Source organism: Amblyomma maculatum, chromosome 8, assembly GCF_055883805.1.
Source record: "Amblyomma maculatum isolate TAMU_Amacu chromosome 8, ASM5588380v1, whole genome shotgun sequence".
Classification (NCBI taxonomy): domain Eukaryota; kingdom Metazoa; phylum Arthropoda; class Arachnida; order Ixodida; family Ixodidae; genus Amblyomma; species Amblyomma maculatum.
Genome location: NC_139351.1, coordinates 110,396,617 through 110,420,907, shown reverse-complemented (window position 1 = coordinate 110,420,907; position 24,291 = coordinate 110,396,617). Strand labels below are relative to the sequence as shown.

General features: G+C 43.6%; 1 protein-coding gene across 1 annotated transcript in view; it reads right to left on the bottom strand.

Annotated features, from left to right (window-relative positions):
• The window catches only part of LOC146182187 (QRFP-like peptide receptor), a 192,570-nt gene extending 181,149 nt beyond the window's left edge, over positions 1–11,421 (bottom strand). The window contains exons 1-2 of the mRNA XM_084577206.1: positions 11,144–11,421; positions 4,488–4,613 (exon numbers count right to left, since the gene is read on the bottom strand). The gene's annotated coding sequence lies outside the window, so the exon portion shown is untranslated. The remainder of the gene's footprint in view (positions 1–4,487; positions 4,614–11,143) is intronic.
• Between the last annotated feature and the right edge of the window lie 12,870 nt (positions 11,422–24,291).

The following is a 24,291-nucleotide window of genomic DNA, read 5'->3' as shown; positions in this document are numbered from 1 at the left end:
GTCGTTCAACACTCGCTCGAATATCGCTCGACAATCGCACGGCAGTCGTTCACGAGCAGATCGAAAACCGCAGCACTGTAGCCCAATCCGCCGTGTAGGGAAGCCTATTGTCATCAATGAACACAGTTTTCAGGGCAAGCAGATCACCGCACAGCAAACGCTGCGAGTCATACTGGTCTGAATACTAATTTTAACAAAACGGCTGACGGCGTTAAACGAATTTTCACAAAGGTCACTGGCTCGGTTAATGTTTCACGCGCCATGTTGGAAGTCTGGCTAGCTGTTTTTCCTTTACGTATACGAGCGAATCACTCATGTACAATTCCACGGGTTACGTTAACATATACAACATGCATACGAAAACCCAACGACACACTGTACAGGCTGTGCAGAAACACACCTTGGCGATTATTACAGCGAAGACTGCTGGGGGAAAAAAAAACCGCTGACCATAGCCGTACATTAATACGTCGAAAAGGCAGAAAAGTTCAGTTGAAGCTATTTACTCTACTCCCAGCACTTCTCATACGCCCCACGTATCCCGTCATGCACTCAGCCTTCTGCGGTCGTTGTTTATCCTGTGCACCTCAGGAAATGTGGGGGAGATGCGTACTTAATCCTCACCTCAACGTCATCGTTATTTCCTTCCGTACGACGGTCGTTCCCCGAGGCACGGAAGGACATGCTTGTTGACTGAGAGGGAGCACTCGACCCCCGACTCTGCAGTTGTGTACCTTCCCTTCACCACGCGTGGTGGCAAAGCAGAGGGACAAACACCCGAGAGTGCATTCGCTTTACAGCGTGACGCCTGGAGTACCTGACGCGCGGATGTGCGATGCCTCCTCTACTGCCACTCACTGCTTCGTATCTGGCGCTTTCCTGCGCGTCTACCGCGAACGAGGTGGCGAGCATTATCTCCTTAGCGAGCAAACCATCAGGGATACACGTGCTCCAGACGAAGCAGCGCTCAGGAAGGGCTCAAACACCGGAGCAGCACCGTACCTGGGCGTCACACACGTACACAAGTACATAAACATACGCATACGCTTTCGCGTATAGACCGGAGGCCTCACACGAATCCAAATAATGACGAACCAGCGCGCGCACTTACGCGCGTTCTTAGCAGGCGTTCGCAGTTCTGAACAAACGCATGATGGAGAAGGAAGAGACGTTGCGACGGCACAGATGACTTCTAGCCTCAAGGAAGTAAGCGCACGCTGAATCTAACCAGTGTATGTATACTTCTTTTTACTTGCCAAGCTCGAGCGAACCCCAGTGATTACGCACCCAGGGTGTCACTTACTCGCTTAATTTGTAACGCATAAATGCATTGGCTAGTTTTTGTCAATGGCTGTAGAACTGATGCAGCTTAAACACGCAGGTGCTAAAACGCCTAAGCGTAAGTGAAATGATATGTAAAGCAATAAAAAAAAAAAAAAGAACAGAATGGAATGGAGAGTAAGAGGTTTTACATCTAACCTCAGAGCCCATATCTGCCGTTAGATGTGCTAAAGGCAGTTTCAGAGAGCGAAACGTAAGTTTGGCGTAAATATTTGAAGAATGAGAGCCAGACCAGGAGTGCGATGAGAAGGAAGGTCTTATAGCGATTCAGATATTCCTAATCGCGCTCTGCGGGCTGTATTTACCTTGGTTGTTCCGAGACAGTGTCCGTGTGATCTAAAACCTAACGCAAGTTTCCAGTTTGGCAGGAATCTCATTTGTTTGTCCTGTACCACGATTGTAGTGGTGTCTTGAAATATAGAGAGCAAATGTGGGTGATGGGCACTCACCGTTAACTCCTCCTGTGACAGTTTCTAGGCAGAAAGTTGATGTATATGTGCGGACATCAGCCAACGCAGCACGCTTTTAAGTTGCTATAACACCGCCCCTACCGACATAAAGAAACACTACTAGATTATGAGACAGCACACTAGTGTCTGCTACCTGCCTGCATGCGACACATTTGTCGATATCAATTAGGCAGAGCGTCATCAATGTTAAAAGACAACAGCTTCCTCCGTTTACTTCTGTCCGCACCTGCACAGCGGACAGTGTGTAAGACTTCCTGACCAAAATATCCAGTAAGTCAGTGGAAACATATTCAAAAAGAGAACGGATGCTTAAATATTATTTTCGCGACCCATTTTGTCTTAACAACTTAGCATAGCTTTCTTTATTTTTTTCTTTTGTGGATAAAACTTCGCAATTGAGATTAAGCTCATCACTAAAATTTATTAGGTTTGCTCATTATCTCTGGAACCAAATCCAAGAAATGAGAGTCAGGCCCTTGTCGCAACGTTCCTGCTTCTATAGGATCTAATATGAGAAGTTGATAATCTAATATGGGAAGTTGATAAGAAGGTTCATACAGCGTAAGATTGAGGGAAGGTATACAACGACTCATCTTGTTTCAACACAAGAACTTTGATTCGTCTAAACAAAAAATCGCCTATCCGCACCAGGTGTTCACCTCCGCATATTAGTCTCGAAACCAGATTGTTTTTACAGATGTTCAGGCATTGAGCTTCGCTCGATTCTCTTGGCTGGAACATGGAACATGACGTTTCAATGCTAGTGATGCCACCTTAGATCTTGGCAGCAAAAACGAAAACCTCTGTATTTATCTATAACAGAGCGAATGTTTTGATGCAAGAAATGCTTGCGCTGATAAGTTAAAGTTGATGAGAAAAAGTTAACCCGAACAAATCCGGCTTAACGCCCGGACTTTGTGACAGTTGTAGGCTGACGTTGAGTAATTTTACCTGACTATTTCAAATAATATTCAAGAGCAACATGCCACACGATGTTGAGCTTATGCGCGTTCACACACTTCTAGTAGTCTGCTTTCTGAGTTCGCTGGTGGCGTGATACGCATCGCAGCTCTGCGGCTGTCGTCCAATTATGAGAGCCTCGACACACTGCTATGTCCGTCAACACGCGCGATGTTCACAACTACTTTGCCCACAAGTGCGGAAACAGTTCAGCTCTGACAGCACCAGACAATCGTAGCCGGTGTCATTATCGTAGTATTCTGCTTTGGAGGGTTTCCGAGAATTGGAGTAGCTGGAAATTACGTTGTCACATAGGATTACTTCAGCATGCTCAGAAACGTATGTGGACAGAAAATGCTCAAAACAGTTGTCCTGCGGGGACATGTTTTGCTTGGCGCTGAATTTTGGGTGCTGAATCTGTTCCGGCTGAATTCATTTAGGATGACACCTAATGTACGTTCTATGAAAACATGACCAATTTTTAACTGCAGAGACGCACTCCACTATGCTACATTGGCTAGCGTTGGCTTCTGGTGAATGTATTTGTGCGACGACCTTTATCATCCTCGAGCAATAATCATTGTGTCGCACTCCTGGACAGTAGCGTTTTGTCCTTTAAATTAAATGATGTAAACTTCTATTTAAGTCCTTAAAAGCCGCCTCTCCTGCGAGCCTTTTGTATTCATAATTACTGTTTTTAATTATTGCCAGGCTATAACGTACATCAAAATACATGGCAGAAAAGTTAAAATCCGCTAACGCCTACGACTATGGCTTTGAGAAGTCTCAAACTCATTCCCCCGCTGCTCCTTTCACCTCATCGGAATGAATATATAATCGCTATAGCTATCATTACAGACACGTTAAGACCGCTGCCACATTGCAGCGGACGCTGCAAACTATTGTAATCTTTATTTATTGCTGTGAGAAGCCGAATGCGTAAAGCCTTATCACATTGCTTGTAATGCGCAGAATAGGCTTGGCAATGATGCGAGTTCTGTTTCTTTATGCAAGCTCAAAGCTGCTGGGAGCGGCTTTATCACTTTTTATTTTTGTCGTGCAAAAGGCACAAGATTTATTTAGAATGCAGCAACTCCCGTCTGCTTCCACATTAATCCAGATTGTTCTAATCACCTTTGGCGGCTTTATCTATATATTCTTCTGCCGACTTCAAAATTAAGCACTGACGAGTGCGAGGGACATTCCGAGATCGACGGGCGCTAACACGCTGACTGCTATCGCCAGCGCGCAGTTCTTAATTATTTTACGGGTGCTAGTCAGCCCAATAATGAGTTTATTTCATTGTAACCTCTGTCTGTACTCTCTTTGCCTTCAGTTTTATCACCAGTATGTTAAAAAGTTTTCACCGGACCATGGGCGTTAGTGTAACGTATGTGCGCTTGCCCTCAAGCTCGAGTATGGCACATGTGTTCAACCACACTATTTATGTTTTACTTCTAAGTAGTCGACAGGTTGAGCAAGCTTTTTTGCTGTTTGATTATTTCTCTTTTCTCTCATTAGCATTTAGCGTCCTTTAAAATGAAACCCACCAAACTTCGTCCAAGAATTAACTTTGTTTCCTTCACCATAACTGATGCTTCTCCTCATTAAACGGTTAGCTGCAGTCAAGCAAGCTTTACAGGAAGCAGTCGAGTAGGAGAGCTATAGGCTGGAAGGCGTTGTTTACTAGCACGATGCAAACGTACCGTCACTTACCAGCTTTGGTGCTACGGCCAATAGTTGAACGCTAGCAAGTGCATAGACTGGATCCCCGAAACCGTTCTCTTGGTGACCTGGGCAGGTGCCTCACGACACGTGTCTTGAGACGAGAAGTGTGGTCCGCTGTTGAGAAAGAGTAGCAGTGGGAGGCTTGCACATCACGCGCCATAACTAGAGAAAGAGATCCATGTAGGACCCAGCGCCGCACTTTGTTTATTTTAAGACGAAAGCCTTACCGGCTCATCAGTGGCGTCTGCGGGGCGTGCGCGCAGGAGGTGGCAATAGAAAGATAACTACTAAAAAAGTAAATAAAGTTTATCGATAACCATAAAGATTTATAGGTAACTACCAGATTAATTATAGATAGCCATGAATTATGGAATTCGCTATGTGAGTGAGTGAGTGAGTGAGTGAGTGAGTGAGTGAGTGAGTGAGTGAGTGAGTGAGTGAGTGAGTGAGTGAGTGAGTGAGTGAGTGAGTGAGTGAGTGAGTGAGTGAGTGAGTGAGTGAGTGAACGAGTGAGTGAGTGATTAAGAGCCATAAAAGGACGAGTGAGTAAGTGAGTGAGTGAACGAGTGAGTGAGTGAGCAAGAGCCGTAAAAGGACGAGTGAGTGAGTGAGTGAGTGAGTGAGTGAGTGAGTGAGTGAGTGAGTGAGTGAGTGAGTGAGTGAGTGAGTGAGTGAGTGAGTGAGTGAGTGAGCAAGCAAGCAAGCAAGCAAGCAAGAGCCGTAAAAGGACGAGTGAGTGAGTGAGTGAGTGAGTGAGTGAGTGAGTGAGTGAGTGAGTGAGTGAGTGAGTGAGTGAGTGAGTGAGTGAGTGAGTGAGTGAGTGAGCGAGCGAGCGAGCAAGAGCCGTAAAAGGACGAGTGAGTGAGTGAACAAGTGAGTGAGTGAGTGAATGAGTGAGTGAACGAGTGAGTGAGTGAATGAGAGCGAGCGAGCAAGCGAGCGCCTCGATTTCTGTTCCATCAGAAATGTTACTTTTTACAGCGATAGCCTAATGTGAATCTTTTTCCGGAAGCCTGAAATTGACGCCCTGCGGTTTCTCGGCAAAGATATCGCGTGCATGGTTTAGTGCCGAGTATCCCGTCAAGAATACGGAAATACACAACATCGGACTTTCAGACACCAACTGCCGGCAGTCTTTTTATCCGCGTAGAAAGGGCTCCCTGCACGGAAGCTCCGAGTTATGGGAGACATATTTCGGAAGCGATCTTATGGGCGGGAGTTGCGCTGGCTCTTCTTGCTTCCTTTATCTGCGAGAGCGGTTTTCTGTTGCCGACCACAACGCCTTGGAGCGCCGTGTAATATAATGCACTTTACAAAGCTCGGTTTCGCAGTACAGCGATGGAAGAGGAAACCTTCCTGTTCAATGTTTTGCACGGTGATAACGCGTTCGTGCGGTGTGCAGTCCGCCATGTTATGCTGTTCATCGAACTTGATAGCATTTTTGCCTCCCTTTACGGTTTGAATGTCGCATTTCCGCCTGGTAGTCCACAATCGATAAGTTGCTTCCATATAACGTTTTTAAGAACGGAGCTATCACTGAGTAAGCATTGGAGAGCGAGTAAAAGATACAATGTTTAAATAGCAAATTGGGAAAATATTGTCACCCTACGTCTTCGGCAATCATAGTTCTTAAGGTTGCAAGATTGTGACGCTGTCTTACCAAGACACATGCAAGCAGACCTTGGTGTACTTTTGGTTCCATCAATAACTATATAGCCACTTGTCGTAGCCCGTCACAGAGCGATCAAAAGCGGTGTTGCACGTATGGGTGGATTGGTCCTTAAAGGCACGCTTCATGATGGTTATAATCTGCTTCCACGAACAAAATCGCTGAGGTCGCAAGTGGCATTGCTTTGTACTTTAGAAACTAGTCAACAATCCTACCCTAGGCCATAAATGAAATTGCACAAGGCAAGCTGGTCTAGTGCACCGTGGATTAACCGTGAGGGGATGTAACACTGAAGGAGTAACATAAGGAAACGTGATAATTAGGGAAACAATAGAAATAATGTGTAGTGGCTGGCTTGTTGGTTCATGGTACAGAAGTATACAGTGCAGCAGTGGCAGAGACAAGAAAGAGGGATGCAAACAAAGTACCTGTGTGTGCGCCCCTCTTTCTTGTTTCTGCCATACTGCGCTGTATATACTCCTGAGTCAGAAGGAAAGTACTTAATCTTGAAACAATTTCAGTAAATATACAAAGGTGTGTGTGTGAAACTGAAGTTGGTCGCAAGCTATGTTGTAAGTTATTAGTTGAATACTACAGCCTTTTCAAAGATTTCTCATCACATCCGATTTATTCAGGCATGTCATATGGACATTAAAGGTTGCCACATTGCACAGCAAAATCTTGTCTTGCAAACTAATCTGTAAACCCTCTTGTTTATTTTAAAAGAAAAAGTGGACTGCAGGACCTGCTCACGTAAGTTTGCTGTTAGTGTACATTTTGTGGCTCAAACTGCAACCCCTGTACCTCAACAACAGCATATAAAAGTTTGTAGACAAAACATTAAACTTATCAACAATACTTTGTGACTAGTTATCAGAATAATGCCTCAGTAGCACTTGAAGCTTCCGTAATCGGCATGCTTCCGTAATCGGGGGACCCCTCCACCTCTCTCTGCATGACGGCGATGGTGTTCTACGCAGCACGTTTTCTTGACTCGCTAGCGGCGTCAGCGGCATCAGGTCGCTGCTAGCGCTGCCTCTCGCGACCCCTTCTTTTAATCGTGTTCTCCGGTTGCTGCGCGCGCTCCTGCCCCCATCGTTCACCGCTGAGTGTACTCCCCCCCTCCCCCTTTTCCTGCGAGGCTCCGGTTGCCGAAGCGCGTGCTCGAACTGGGGGGCTGAAAGGGGGGCGGAACTGGTTACGAGGCCAACGACGCCGACGCGAAACCCAAGAACGGGCGCCAAAGAGCTGCGCTCTAAAAGTGATACTCATGATATTTTTCTTCGTATGCATCGATTTGCTTGTTTTGAATTTGAAGCCTTCAACTGCCCGACTGAATTTAATACCTTTGCGATGAGATGGAACGCAGCTCTTCTGAAGCAAAGGAAGCCGTCAGGAAGAAGTCTTCATGCTGTGTCTTTCGCTTTCCCTTTGATATGCTTGACTTCCATTATGTCAATTGTGTTCTCAAAACTAAGTTTTGACTCAAAAGCGGACTGAAATCGAACAATAATTATGCGCAGCAATGAACCAATTTTTTGAAACCTTGGTTCTTACTAGAATTTTTATTCATCACCGCCAGCTAAAGCTCACATCTCCCTGCTATCTAATATTAGCCATGTTTCGGACAAGTCACAATTTAGCAAATAAACTTTGATAACGTTCTGCCTTTCGCACATTAACCAATACAAATACAAGTTATATTTAATAGTGAAATGTATTTTTGGCAGAGCGCATTTTTTTCTTTTCCACCGTTCTTCACAGACTAATTTAATGTCAGTTTCTTGGAGGCTACAGCTGCCTTGACTGCATGCTTTGGCCCTGTTCACTTCTTTAAAATCACCCGAATCAGTTTCCTACCAATAGTCCCCTGCAGTGAATCTAGTATTTATTCTCTTGGCTGTGTCTCGCAAATCAGCCTCGAAGAGATTCGTCAGGCTGCTTCATTCATGACTGAAATGCGCTGTTTAAAGTGTTCCGACATTCTTTTGATATCAGAAATTTTAATGTAGACTCTCCTAATTTTACAGTTCCTGCCCAAAGCTTTCAATACATTTCTAATCGTCTATCACAAAAATTCAGGTAACATATTTCTTCGTGATTACAGTGTGTGGTCAATCACAGAAGAGATGAATGTTCCCGTTTGACTTATAGCAGTTGGCAATATTATATCCTGAACTGGAGTTTCATTCTTTCCGTGCTGGGTATGTATTTCTACTCAATTTTGAAAAATAGATTCGCGCCCTTATTTTTCAGAACAAACAACAATAAACCGTAGAAGAATAAGCAATTCACTACATAAGCAACTTAACTATGCAGGCAAAAGCATTAACAAATTAGCACTGTTAATGTGTTACCTATTGGCATTTTGCCTAAATACTCCTCCCAGCCAACCTTTTGTACGTCTTCTTCTAGCATGTTGTGAATAAGAGCAAGCAGGTGACCGACATGACATGATAGAGAACGGCATTAGGCAGAAGAAAAATAGCCTTAATGAATAAAACTAAGCCCGGGCTTGAAGTTCCCGCCCTAATGAGAAACATTTACTTGATTGCCAATATTTCACACTGCATTGCAAAAACTTTCATTACGCGGCTTTGGAATTTATAGCATGTTAGATGCTGATAAAACAGTGTAAGTGAAAATAAGCCGTCATCTCTCGGTCCTTTCTAAAATTTCGACATTTAGTTATGCTATACAATTCTCGCCGCAATCTTTTTCCTGTAGTTATTTTATATTTAGTGCATGAATGAATTATTTTCAAAACTTGTCCTGCACTAAGATTATGACAAGCGTGGCAGTTACCGCTGCAAACTGATACATACAAAACGCAGACACAAGCGATAGCGTTTCACACAAATGATGTTTTCGTTTTCACTTTATAATATTTGTTTTTTCGATGTTTACCATTAAATTTTTTGCACACCGATACTTACCATCAGCAAACATTGACTTTACATTCTGAGCAATTTGAGTAATTTAAGTAATTTAGTGTATCAATTACAGACTAAATTTTCTTAGTTATCATCATCAAGCATAGGCTTGTACTTGTGAGCCTTTTGACACCTTTGACAAATTCGTTTATTCAACTACAACAATTATTTGATCAATTTAACACTCTAAATTTTCTTGTTTAGTTTCATTTAGTACTGGCTTTTCATTCTAAGAATTTTGACTACTTTGAATACCCTTTTACAATTTTTCAATCATTTCAATTATTTTATTGCTAAGTCAGACAATATAAATATTCTTAATTACCATCATCCAGCATCGGCTTTTTATTTTGGGTAATTTGACACATTTGAGCCCCGTATTCCAATTTGTTAATTTCTTCACGTCCTATACTAATCTATTCTGTATCAAGATTTCATTAAATCACCCACCCCTATCAAACAATCAACCATTAATCACTACCACCACGAATTGCAAACATACGATTCCTTTTTTACGCAGCCCCCAATTATTTCCGACAAGCGTTTTCGACAACCACCATGCCGACGGTTTTTCGGCAGAGCAAGTTGCATAAGCTGTCGCTTCGAAATTTCTCCATGGAGATGGAGTGAAAAATTTCCCTCACTTGTTAAAGTCCATTGCGCCATAGGCGATTGTTCTCATAAAATACGCCATGCCAAGGGCAATGTTGCACTGGTTACCAGTTACACGGTACGTTTGACGCCACTGCACTGACATTCAGTGCAGCGACTTCTTCGCTGGCGAGGTACTATCGCGCGCAAAAGTTGGGAGACCGCGGCTTCGGTGGCCGGAGCGGCTGCGGGGAGCACCGCGTCACTGCTATCTTGCGCGGCTCGCTCGCTTCGAGAGTGCCCGGCGTGACGCAATACTTTCCCTCGCTCTCCGGTCGGCGCTTATCATGCCGCGCTAGAAGTTTGTCAATCATGATAAGCGCCAGACCGAGAGCGAGGGAAACTGTTGTGTCACGACGGGTACTCTTGCAGCGAGCGAGCCGCGCGAGATAGCAGCGACGCAGTGCGTCCCTGCAGCCGCTCCGGCCACCGAAGCCGCGGTCTCCCAACTTTTGCGCGCGATAGTACATCTTTGCCACAGTTGAACAATTCATTCTTTGACTAATGATGTTAGGATGACGGACAGCAACGAGATATAAAACACAGCTGTGAAAAATTGACACAGCCACAACCACGTGCATACAAATATATCACTTATCGACTAGTGTCACGAAAAGTTGAGGGTCGTCGGAGAAGGGGTATGCAGCGAACGCGATGGTTAGATGGCATCCTCGAGGCGCTGCAGATGAAGTTATATGATGTTAAGAAGATAGTGAGAGACCGGAAAGCGTGGCGTGACATGGTCCATAGGGTCACGAAGAGTCGAACACGACTGAACGACTGAACTTATCAGGAGTCACCAAGGAGATATAGCATATGCTGAGATGACGAGTTGTAGTTGAGTGCTGCATAACCAATTCAAAACTTGATTGGGATTCCAGCATGGTTCAACTTTGATCCTAACAAACCCAATAATAAATTAGAGTAAAATGGGACCAATAGTACAGGTAATATATCTGCACTATTCACTGTTCTTTTTGTCTTATAGGGATTAACAAAGCAACGCAACACAGGCTATGAGGGATGCCGTTTTGGACATGTCCACAAATTTGCCATAAGGGGTTCTTTAACTAACTTCGCGGAGTGCAAGGGAGCCACAATTTTACCTCCATCGAAAAGCGTTCACCGTGGCCAGAATAGAATCCGCGTACCAGCGTCCAGCAGCCTTTAGTTCTTTGCTTACAGCAGAGATTGCGTTTTCTATAGGGCTGCTTTTGCAAAAAGGTTTGTAACAACGAGAAAAAAAAAGGCCAGCACGCAACTCACAGCATATCATGAATGTGTGAGACGTGGCTTAGTTTGCGCGAGTTAGGGAAATGACAATATCTGTTTGTCACAAGCCGTCACAACTTCAAACAGAGAGCAACGTTTTTCAAGCAGTCAGCACTTACCTAGGCACTATGCCGTCTGCAAGCTCTCGAGGCGGGACAAACTTGCGTGCTCTTGAACTTCGCTCCAAACTGGCATAATTATACGCGGCTTTCTGAAGTGTAAAAAGTACCTGTCGTGGCCATATTTGTCCATCTTAACGGAGCTTCGAAATCAGTGAGCTTTCGTCTTGTTCAGGCGCGAGAGAAAGTAAGAGCGCTTGTGGGCGCAGCATAACAAACAAAATCGTAAGGCTGATACCCCGTTCTGATTCGCGGCGATCGGGAAACGTGCCCATGGCTTATCGCTATGAAGCGCTTAGCGCCGCTTTCACTGTGCCGCGCGTAGACGGGTCGCCGTGTGCTCCTGTTGACGCCTACTGCGTGTGAACTTTCCAGTTTCGTTCGCTATCTTGCAATCTTCGACAATGCTCGGGTTCGGCGTCACGGAACAAAGCGCACGGTCATGTCTGCCTGATAGTAGTAGGTATACTACATGTTCAGTGTGCTTAGGCAGAACGAACTTTCTGTGGCAAGCGTCATGCCGAACTTTTTCGAAGCTCTCACCCATGTACGATCGGTCACGCGGTTGGCGCGTGCTAGTAACGTGAACCACGTGGTTGTACAAACTGAATGTCCGCAAGCGTTCGTTCGTGCAGCGTTGCCGGCAGGAGCTAGTGTTATAGAGAACTTGCATGTTTTCGCCGGTTTTCGTCACTTCAGTTTATTAGTTTATGAGGTTTAGCAATAAATCAACTTTGCCTGTAAAATGGAGGGCTCCATTTCCACCCAAGTACGCGGCGGCTTGCTTTAGTCTTCATCGATGTGGACCGCCGCTAAGAACGCGATATCGTGGCTATCGTACACAACTCTCGGAATGTCTCACCCGGAGTACCAATTATTAGAGAGATTTAGCATACCGTGATCCCCGATCCGCCACCGCGACTGTCTACCGCTCCTGGGCAGAGCGCACAAGCTGATTGGTTCCGATGCGGCAGGTCAATGTGCCGACATCAAGTATGTGGCGCCATCTATCGGCATCAAAGTGATCTGGGCATGCGCAATGGAAAGCGCGGTGGCGGATCACGGTAGCGGATCGCGGATCACGGTGTGCTAAATCTCGCTAATGTTCGAACCCGACCACGCCAGCCGCGTTTGCATATAGAGGCGAAGCATAAAGGGTGAAGGTGTGCTGTGCCGTAACCTCCGCGGTTAGCTCCGGCAGCGTGCTCGGAGCTGGACGCAGATGCCCTGGCTCTACACTGTCCGTGCGTATATATAGCGACCTCAGGCGATGAAATGAGCGGCGCCCATACAATGCTGCGAGCCTTAATTTTTTTTAATTTGTGAGCATAACAAACCATGTGTGCTGAATCTGTCCGCCGAACGTGTAGTCAGAAAGTGTTTTCCCTCACCCTCAAATTTCGGCCGCTTGGACACCTGAAATTTAACCTCGTCCGAATTTAACCAAAAATGGTGCCCAACCTAAATTTATTATCGGATATTCAATGGTGACCTCCAAATTTGGGTAGCCCACCCCCCAAATCCTGGCCACCTGAACCCCCGAAGTTTGATCTCGTGCAACTTTGATGAGCGCAAGCTCAAGACAAGTTCGCTTTCACTTAATGTACAACAAGAAAAGATATATAAACCAAGAAACCACCGTGCAATGAAGGTAAACAATAAAAGAGGAGTACGGAAAATAGAGTTACAAGGTACATAGTATGGCTCAGAAGTAGACCCCTTGGGCTCTAAACCTTCAGGGTGTACGTTTTTTTTTATGTCTTGAAGAGTGCGGGCTTGAAAAATGGAATAGTATGCAAGTAAAATTAGAATAGTTAAACACTTCTGAACCGAATATTGAGCGAAAGCAATAGATGCGGGTGACCGAGCATTCTTATTTCTTCTTTTTCTTCTTCTTCTTTTTATTTTTCTTTTCCTTCTTCTTCTTCTTTCTCTTTTTCTTTTATTTTTCTTTTGCTTCTTCTTCGCCTTCTTTCTCTTTTCCTTTTTCTTTCCTTTTTCTTTTATTCCTTTTTTTCTTTCTCTTTTCCTTCTTCTTTTATTGCTTTTTTTCTTTTTTTTTTCTCTTTCTCTTCCTTTTTCTTTTCCGTTTCCTTTTTTCTTCTTCTTCTTCTTCTTCTTCTTCTTCTCCTTCTTCTTCTTCCTCCTTAGCCCACACATAAAGCCCCGCTTTACCCAAGCTGTTTGAATGTGCCTTAGTGGCCTAGAGGGGTAACGAAATGCCAAGGCCCTGGCAGGCTGATTCTGACATAACCGTCCCATGTGAAACGAGAGACCCAAGTTGGCAGCTCCTGCCAGCCCACATATAAAGCCCCTCTTTAACCAAGCCGTATAAACGTGCCTTATTGGGCTCTAGGAGTAACGTGAATGCCAGGGTCCTGGCAGGCTGGTTCTGATATAACCGTCCCATGTGAAACGAGAGACCCAAGTTGGCAGCTCCTGCCAGCTTCAGGTCGTCTCCGGGGGTCGTCTAAAGGTCAAAGGTCAATGGTGGTCACCGCCATTTTACGTTGAAGGCTCAAACTGCGAGCAGTATTGCTTTTCCAATAAAAAAATAGCAATCTAGGCTGATTACAAATATAGAGTACACTTTTAGGAGGTGCAAGATGGTCGTAAATTAATATCATCTGGCGGCTATGTTCGTGTGTATGGTACCTACCACAGTTTTGCTTTCCTTGCGTTATCAGCGATGTGACATAATTGCACAGCTGTAATTTCCTTGAGTTAAGGGCCTTTTTATCGCTGTTTGATAGAATGACGCATTAACTGAATTATATAGATTAGCAACTGGAACCCAGGTCAGGTTCGCAAATATTGTCCTCCTGTGTGCGTCACAGTCAGCATGTAAAGATACGCCACGACTATTTTGTGCAATGTGTATATTGGTCGTGTTGGCAGCGGTTGTAGTGCCACAAAGTAGGGATAGCTGGAAAAAGAATGGTAAACAATAATTTTGTGTTCTGCGACAAGACAAATTCCAAGCACCCCGCCGTGGTGGCGCAGTGGTTAGGGCACTTGACTACTGTTCCCAAGGGAGCAGGATCGAATCCCAGCCTCGGCGGCCGCTTTTCCATGGAGGCGAAAAGCAAGGCGCCCGTGTGCTGTGCGATGTCAGTGCACATTAAAGAACCCTAGGCGGTCGAAATTTCCAGAGTCCTCCACTACGGCGTCTCTCATAGCCTGAGTTGCTTTGGAACGTTAAACCCCACAAACCAAACAAATTTCAAGCGTGATAAATTCAAACGTTAAGTCTTCTTTTCCAGCTAGTCATCTCAGCCCCACATGTCTAACGGCATTGCTCTAGTGCATACGATTATGTACATAAATAATTCCTCCCTCAATTCTTTTTAGATCACGTATATTTACTTGGCCTTTTTCGAAATCGAATCATCACAACATTTCGGACGGTCTGGCAATGATATCGAACGACGATAAACGTGTTTAAATTCAGCTGTTGAAGCGGCTTCTCCGAAAGCAAAGTTCCTTGTTAGGCTACGAACAGCCGGCAGAAATGAAATTAATGCATGTTTATGTAATAAAACTCTGCAGCCCCGTGACAACACACGACATCAATGCGCGGAACTAGAAGCTTATGCCAATAATCAAGAGAAAAATAAAAAAAAAACATAATCACGCTTAATATTTTCATCTTCTTTGCTATAGTTCTCGTCAGCGCGAAATATTACGCAAATTCAAGATATACAACAGCAATCTTTGCTCTAAATGTCAAACCAGTAATAAAAAAATATTCGAACTAGCAATCAAGCGTATGCAGTGCGCTCTGTAACGGTAGCAATGTTTTGTGCTCTGCAGTAACCCCCCAGTCAAAAAGGCAGCTGATTCCAAATGAAAAATTTGCAGTTGCGTTTGATCCTTTAGTGGAACCAGAGGGAACTAATTCGCGTTCGGTCCAAATTTTAATCTGAGGCAAAAACACAACTGCAAATGAATTAACTGTTTCTTCTTCGACAGTGCCGCGTTTTATCTGAAACGCTACAATATTTATTTCGCGCACGTTGTGGGTAAGTGGACCGCGCTCCGACTTTGAAAAATGGCTGTTTCGTTTAAATCGAGTAGGTTCCAGTTAATACGAACTGGTTCCAGTTAAAAAGAGGGACAGAGAGACGACACAAATGCTCCGTTCCACATAGAGTAGACCAATAGCGTCTGGTTCCAGATAACTTATTTGGAAAAAGTTATTTATTTGGAACTTATGTGGAACCAGAGGTGTTTATGTGGAACAAAATTTAGGAGTGTATAGAACCCTTTGCTGTCACACCACAGCTGAAGCAAAAATATAAGTGGAACTCACTCACAACCGTCCTGCTAGTTCCTTTTTAATATTCCCATCGCCAATTCTTCGTTCTTTAAATTTTGTTGCGTTCCTTTGCTCTCAAATTAATTTCTTTCATTAGTGAGGGAAATGATAATTTGAAGGAACAACGTTAAAAATAAAAATATCACAGGCCGCACTTTAACATGGGCGCGAAAAGGGAGTGTAAATATTAAGTTAGAGCGGGAGAATAGGGTGAAAAGAGTAAGCGAAGCGTGAAGCGGTAATACTGGAGAATAAGGAACCTAGAAAAAAACTGAGCTTGGAAGATGGCACCAGTAGCGACTGGCTCAATTGGACCGGAGTTCTAAGTATTACTCAGTCAATAATTATACCGAGCCACCGTCTAATTAGCCCTGAAAAACGCCGCCGACGGGCATTGCGATAATTACATTCTACCAGTAATTTTATTTTTCATGCAAGAAGCCTTTAAGCTGATAATAAATCTGCATGTACTGTGTGCATAATTTGCATATCGCAATTAGGCGACGAAAGTGTTTGCTAGTAGAAGTAAAGGCAGAAGGGATGGTAGAAAAAAAACTAAGCAAAGAAGTGAATACAAACGACGTGGGCTTAAGGAGTTTTTTTTTTTCTTTTTTAGGCAGGAGAAAATTGCTTTATGAAGTTAGTGCAGGCGTAAGTAAAAGAAATGTAATCATATTTTAATTTCGATTCTTTAGGCGGGATTTCGACTTAGACGACGACGACGACGACTAATCGCTTGTGTAGCAGCTGCGCAAAAGGTTTGTGCGAAGGAGAAAAGGAAAGTAAAATCCAGATTTAAATCGTCATAATTTAAGCCTATCAACAAGTCTGCCGAAACTAAGCTGCGTGAACCGATCTTCCCTGGAAATAAGCAGTGAAAATGCTGTTGCAGTTTTCGCCAATGCTACTGCGTTTCATTCTAAAGTAGTTAAACATTAAGCACTTGCTAATAGCTCCAGGTTATGATGAAACATTGCTGGGTATTTCAAACGCGATTAAGGCAAGTCGTCAGCGTGGGATTATAATACACGACACATCGCTTGCCTTAAAGGAACCTTGGGATAAATAGAGGTTCTCATAAAGCGTTGCGGTACGCCGCTAAGGCATCATTGAGTTAAAAATGGTGATCACAAAGTCTGTGTGTGTGTGTGGGGGGGGGGGGGGGGGGGTGCGCGCGCGTGCGTGCGTGCGTGCGAGTGAGTGAGTGAGTGAGTGAGTGAGTGAGTGAGTGAGTGAGTGAGTGAGTGAGTGAGTGAGTGAGTGAGTGAGTGAGTGAGTGAGTGAGTGAGTGAGTGAGTGAGTGAGTGAGTGAGTGAGTGAGTGAGTGATCGAAAAACCCTAATGTAGTTGGAAAGAAGCCGGTAATGTTTACCAGGATCTGTACAGAGTTGCCTCGACGTTTGTTACATCGCCGGCTAGTGATACGCGGTCAAACCTAGGAGGATATCATATGGGGGGTCAAACAGACGCAGGCATGGCTGGCGGGGAGGAATGTTTTATTATTATTATTATTATTATTATTATTATTATTATTATTATTATTATTATTATTATTATTATTATTATTATTATTATTATTATTATTATTATTATTATTATTATTATTATTATTATTATTATTATTATTATTATTACTACTACTACTACTACTACTACTACTAATACTACTTTTCTCTCACACCGTAGTTACGGACGTACAGGCTCCTTTTCATGCGGACCACCTAGTAATCAACTCCTGCGAAAAACGTGCATCTATGCGAAATCGGTGGTGATATCTCAGCAGTAACTATCAGGGTGATTTCCCCGTCTCCTGGGTAGTCCTCCTTTAGTTGAACAAGAATCTAACAAGGTTCTTCCCATCGGCAAAAAACGCAAAGAGGGGAAAGGGGGATCGGTGCGAAAGATACGCTCTTTGTTACAGGGTCCGTTAATGTAGTTTTATGGGGACTGTTCCTTACCCTGGCAAGCATATAAGCATGGCATGATAAAAGGTAAGAGACGCTGACAACACTCTGCCGTCACAAGAGAATTAGCCGTTTCTTGTAATGAACACTTTTAGTAGCACCGTTAAAGCAACCGACGCTCTTGGGCTACCTGCGGGCAGCATTATGATAATTCTCAGCGTATCAATTCTCCGATCAAGAGTGATATTTTAATCACACTTCTATCAAAAGTTGCTCTGGACTCTTGGAGTTAGCACACGTCATTTCATCTGTTTATATTTTATTTAGGGCACGCGCTCTTCAAGCATTAAAACGGGCTCCTACAATTTTCGTCCAACCATCACCTAGCGCCGGAACATTCCAACCTTCTCTGTCACCGAAATGACACAAACCTCTTAGAGGCAGTTTACAGATATAGTTGCGCCAAAGCAATTTCGTCTCGTGCGTGCAGTTCCAGTCGCTAGAAAGGTTCGTGTTGAAGCCCCTACGTCATCACATCGCCGTAACGACGCCTGCCTCGCTATAGCAGTCTAGCATTACGTAGAAGACTGCGTCGTTGGCCTCCTTCACCCACACAAACACCTAGTGACGTGCACATAAATTATTTGGAACAACACACCTTTTAGTCAAGGACGGCGTAGAAAAAGAATAGGCGCGCGCAAATAGCTCCATAGAGATACGAACAAAGCGAAAACAAAATCATGCGCGCGGGGTGTCGCTGTCTCGTGGTCTTCCAGCTCGCCTTCACGGCTGGCAGACCTGAACGATGCCATCTCGCAACCACGTACATCTTGCGTACGCCGTGACAGGAATGCGGGAAGAGCTTGACAAGCTGACCGCGAACGCCAAATACATGCGGAGTCACAAATCCAGTGGGTGGGACAAGTCGGAAAGGGGGGGTAGCGGGCACTGGATTACTGAAACCGGCCGGTCTAGTAGACGTGACCGATATTCTAGACCCGTCCGTGCAGAATCTCTGTCTTGCTCTGGTCCAACAAGAGAACGACGAGGAGCAAGGATCAAGAAGATGGGAGGGAAGCTGGCTCACACTTTTCCTGCTTGTCCGCTAAAGTTTAGTAGTAGCCTAGTATGAAGCGAGAAAAACCAAGCTTACTTCAGCAGAAAGAGGGGAAAAAATAAAACATAAACACCGCGAGCTTAGAAAGAAGAAATAGTGGAAAGCTAAGGCTGAAAATATTAGAAAACAAAAAGGTTCAAGCAGAAAAATGTGTATACAAATTCATGCTAAGGAAGGAGAAAGCACGTAGCCCTTGTGCCCTGGTCGATAGCCGGTTAGCTGTGCGCCGCCCCTTCGTGCTGTGCGGTTCTCAGTTCTCTCTTTTAGGCTTCTTTTTTGTTATTCTGTCGTTAACTTCGTACGGCATTCGCTTCTCACGTTACCGGCCCTTCGTGTTTACGCAAAAGCTTTCGGTCGGTCGGAGTCGGTTTTCGGTCGACCGGAGGCACGGGGCTAAGAAGTCCCTCTCGCGAACATGATGGCTTGGAGCCTGCTGCGGGGCAAAGGAGACACTGTGTCCGCCGAAGTCACCTAAGACGAACTCTAGCGAGAATTGCATTAAATGTAGAAAGGATAAAATAAAGCAGAGAGAAGAATAAGGAGGAGTAAAAGGAGAACAATTACCGTCTGTTTGCAACAAGAATTACACTGGCCCGGTCTTTCGGGGACGTCACCGAGCGGTTATATTCGATGGTAGGTAATAAAGGAGAAAATATTTTTCGAACTGAGATGGAAAGGGAGATAATGGCTTTTTTTTTTCTTTGTAGCGCAAAATTAAAGCTCTTCGAAGGATACATTTCATCATAATATTTGTAATATCTACAGAGAGTACATCCCATTTCACCGTGAAATCTTACACGGCGATGCGCTAATTTCACCGTAAAGCAAATTAATTCTCTGAAAACATCATAATTCTTCAGTTACTTTCCATACCACCAAACAAATGACAGTATTCTAGCCTATCATTTAAAGATATTGTTTCAGCAATGCTATAATAAGATCTTGTGTATATTCACGAGTAAAATCATAATTCCCTTTTTGGTGGCGCAACACGACGCGAGATGTCGCTGCGTCACTAACAGTACGAAGAAATAAAGAGCGTTAAGCAACAGGTGAAAAACACAGAAGGTAAAAATTGGATAAATTCGATGGAAAAGAAACAGAGTGTAGAACTATACCGAAAGTGGAAAAGGTAGATCAGGAAACAAGCTTTCTTTGATAACTCAAAAGGCAGTGCCCTACTTTTTGAGGCTAGATCAGGGTGCCTTAGAACACGCAGCTGCAAAAAGAAATTTAACAATGAAGATGACGCATGTGCTATATGTGGTAACTCCAGTGAAACAATTGACCATATTATACTCGAATGTAATGGTATCCATCCGGAAGTCGACGCAGGCGCAGTCACTGTTCCTGAAGCTCTGGGGTTTAGAGATACCAGTGGCCGGGTGAATAAACCTGCGGTGGAAGCTAGCAAAAAACTGCTGGAAGATTGGTGGCTAAAAAGCAGAAAAGTGGCATAATGTTAGTAATGTAGAAACAAAAATTCAATTAATAGAATGATGTTATAGGTAGCCAATCTAAAACAATAATTAAAATATAGGGGGAGGGGGGGGGGGGGAATGAGCATGATAGCTACTGCTACCACCCCGTTTCAAAGGGGACGCTCCTATATTCTATCCATCCATCCATCCATTCATCCATCCAACTGCTACCGCTGCTCTAAATATTCGGTCATGGACGTGGTCAGCGATTCTTCTTGCGCGTGAACAGTTTCCTGGGAAGAATTGGGAGGGGGGATAAGGGAACGAGCACTTATTCGCTACTTCTCCCTTGACTGCTACGGCTTGAATGCTGGCGATGCCAGCCTTTGTTGGTTAAACCCTAATTCAAAAAATAAAATTACTGCATTTTTCTTTTTTTTTTAACACATAATAGCTATAAGGTAGGAAATCCTAAAACATTAATACAGCTCTTGTCATTACCTGCAGATTTGGCATACATGCACGAAGTTCCCTTTGTGCGTGTTCGCGGATGTCAGAAACCACTGGTTTCTAAGCAGGTATAAGGAGTTCGAAGAAAAAAATCTTTTTTTTTTACTACTGGCAATGCATAAACATAGTCAGAATTTGCCGTAGAACTAATTTCCCAAAAAGGGCAACAATGGGAAGAAGTTTACGCCAATATAGCATTCGTTAGAAGGGCGCTATGCAGACTCACTTAATTCGCCTGCATTTCTTCTCACAACTTTGTCCTAAATCTCAATCCCTTCTCTAAATCCACGGAAGGCGACACACTCTGCAAATTACCAGGAGGAATACTTATTGATCTATAAAAGGTGACTGTTGCGCCGCTGTGGAATGGAGCCCTCGATGCAGAGCTTCAGCAGCCCGCGCTATGGTGGCTACCCGTGCCGCTCTGCGGGCTTGGTCCACCAGTCGGAATTGCTCTTCCGGATCCAAGCTGATCAGCATTGTTTTCCATTGAAGAGGAAGGAAGTCGAGTCAGTAACCTCCTTTCTATGCATTTTACCCCAGAAAGGCTGAGCACCCGTGGAACAACAGCTTGTGGTTCTTGTATCACATGTGGCAAGACGGGTACTTGGTCAACCGTGCCTTCCGAGGATGAAATCTCAAGTGATTCAGATTTTCTTCATTTTCACCTTTCGGCGTGTTCGTATGACTGAAATTTCTCTTTTCTTTCGTGCCACTTTGGTTTAACAGACGGAGTTCTGTCGGATTATTCACCGGTATGAAGGGATCCGGGGCAAGACAGCTATGTGCGACTTCCTCGGCGTGTTCAGAATACAGTAGGACGTAAAATCAGTCTTGTTCAATGCATATGATTAAATCAATTTAATTTAGCTCAATTGAATTTGTCTCATGGGGAAATAGTTTATTTATTTATTTATTTATTTATTTATTTATTTATTTATTTATTTATTTATTTATTTATTTATTTATTTATTTATTTATTTATTTATTTATTTATTTATTTATTTATTTATTTATTTATTTATTTATTTATTTCATAATACTGCAGGACAATCTCGTGGCCCATGGAAGAGAGGCAATACAAGACATTTAAATATTGATAAATTAAAAAATAAAATAAAAACGCAGTTCATGTGGTTGCAATCAGTAAGCAAAAGCAACAAATACAGCACTGATTTACTAAAGAAAATGCTCCTTTAGAGCGTCACTAAAATTGCAAGACTGGAGCAAGCAAAGCTTGTGCGCAGAAAGCATTGCATCATTACATTGCAATGATATTGTGGTAAAGTGCCGAAGCATTCTCACTTTGTATTTTACTATTTTACTGTAGTGTTCTTGAGTGGTGCTTGAGGGGAGTAGGAGGGGAGAGAGGGAGGGGGGACACTCAGTCAGCCATTTATTGCTTTTATTTCTGCCTCCTAGGTAATTGCTGCCTGAATAAAATACTTTGACTTTGGTCAAGTTCCAACTTTGACTTTGGTCAAGTTCCAAAGAGAGAAAAATAAAATTCTTACATTCAGCCGCTAGAGGTATGCACATCCGTTAGCTACTCGTACAAAGGAAAAAGCCCGAATAATAGAAACAATATACGTAAACTGGCATTGCGTTGCAATGCGGTATAACGGCCGACATTGCATTATTCCATAACTCACCTACTTTAGAACTTGCAGTGTTCCCTTCGAACTCCCGCCAGATTCTGCACAATCCACTTTCCATAGCAGTTTTCCTTTTTTTAACACGTTCTCAGTTTTGCTTTAGTTAACGGCGAGCACGTTTACCAATTTATGAGCAAAGGCGAGAAGAGGACACTATGGCAGCCAGGGACGAAGAAGTTGCCATAATGGCATGTTTTTCGCTTTGTCCATTTATTTTTCTTACGAAAACCGTGAAGAGGTTTGATCAAGCACCAAAGCCTGAAGAGAATTGCTAGCTTGGCGTTGTATGAGAAGAGGTGGCGGCGCTCTGAGTGATTTTTCCGCCCCCTTTCGTTCTAGAATCGATGCATCACTGGTGGCTTCCAGAAAAAAAGGCCACTCTTCGCTCCCGTGCGCGGGGCTGCTTTTGTGCGAGTCTCTCACCGTCACCGCCTTGCTCAGATATTCTCCCATAAAAAAAAAATAATAATGATAATTTTTACAAAATCGCACCTACGCTCTCCTTAGCATGCATGAAAGGCAGCTTTGCCGAGGCAATACCAAATGGCTATTTTTGTTCTTGTTTTTCTCTTTCTTGCATTTCACGGTGTGCGCATAACTGCTGGGGAAGCGTAGGTTTTGCTTTGACTCTGTATATATGCGCTAGTAAAAAGGTGTAGATCGCCAAAGCGTTGATGTGAATCAAAGCACTCACTCGACGAAAAATAGAAGGATAGAAGCATCTACAGGTAGTGATTTTGTATAGAAAAAAGCAACAGTACGAAAACAGCAAAATAGAATTTTCTTCGGGCGCCAAGTTCAGTATTTTATTCAGTCCATGTCAAGGGGATAGACTGTGCGCGTGACCTAGCTCAGCCGTAAGATGAGATAACAGAGGCAAATCATAATGTAAGCACGAGAATAACGTGAGGTGAAAAGAAGGTTTTTAGTTGTTAAGACGCAAGCCTTTATTGCCTCATCGTTGTCGTCAGCAAAAGTGTCACGCTTTTGCGGCGACTCTAGTTGGTCGAGACGGGATGACGTCATGGAGGTCTCGACCAATCATAGAGCACCACCATAGTATGCGCGAATGCGTGCCTTATATGGCCATATGTCATTCAATGATCAACTTGTAATTAGTGACTGATTATTAATTAATTATTGCAAACTATAATTAATTACTTTTACTAATTAATGACAATAATTCCTAATGCCTACTTACTGATTACTGATTAACGGCAAATTAATTAATACTTACTAATTAATTACAGCTGCCTAATTAGTTAACTAATTATTAATTAATGCTGCACACCCGGTAAAATCCACAACACAACAGTAAACGCAGAACAACTGCGAAGATACAAGGAGCGCGATCTCGTCACTGCCAAGCAGAATTCACTGAATAAGTGCACACGCAGAATGAGAAAGAGTAATCGCTCGCTTTACTCGTAGCAGCATTCATCGTTACATGCGCAACAGTCGCGTAGCAGAATGCAGCACTCAGGCTCTCGCCTTTCATCACTTTAGTCTCCAAAGTGTCCTCGAATTTTTTCTCCGTGGACTGAATAAAGGTTCTTACCAGCATGTGGAACCTACAGAATCGTGTAAGAGAAGGTAGTGTGCGTTGTATCGTTCCAAGTGCTCCGTGCATTAGAAACTGCGCGAGATTTTTTTTTTTTTTTTATCGAATGTATTGCGGTGCAATGAAGTGCTCGAGAAATTCGAAGCAGTGAGGGATCAGAAACTGAATTTATTTATACGTTGTAAGCGTTAAATTCAAGGGCAAGAACAAATTCCGGTCCTCCTTGCGTTTAGTACATCACAGTATGCTGGCCTCGGGATTAATGGCTTGCCTTCGCATTATGCCCGAATGATAGTGCAGTTCAAGTGCTAGTGTGATGATACAGAAACTCATGTTCTTTACAGTGTTCACAAATATCTGTTTAGTATGCAAAAGATTGTTTAGCATTGTAAATCTAAAAATGCATATTGGTTCTTGACGAATATTTGAGGGGCGTTAACAATGCCATTTTTCGGCACACCTGTGCTGCATCTTCGATCGCCAATTTATCAGCAGCCTAGCGAGAGCAGTGTCATTTTTTTTATATATATAGAAACGTGCTTTGCATTTTTTAAAGTTCTGAATACTTTTCTTTTCCTTCTAAACTTCTTGCGTTGCATCGTTTCCTCTATTACACACCCTGCCCCAAAGACCGTCTCGGTAAGCGAGTGAAGATTTTGTTA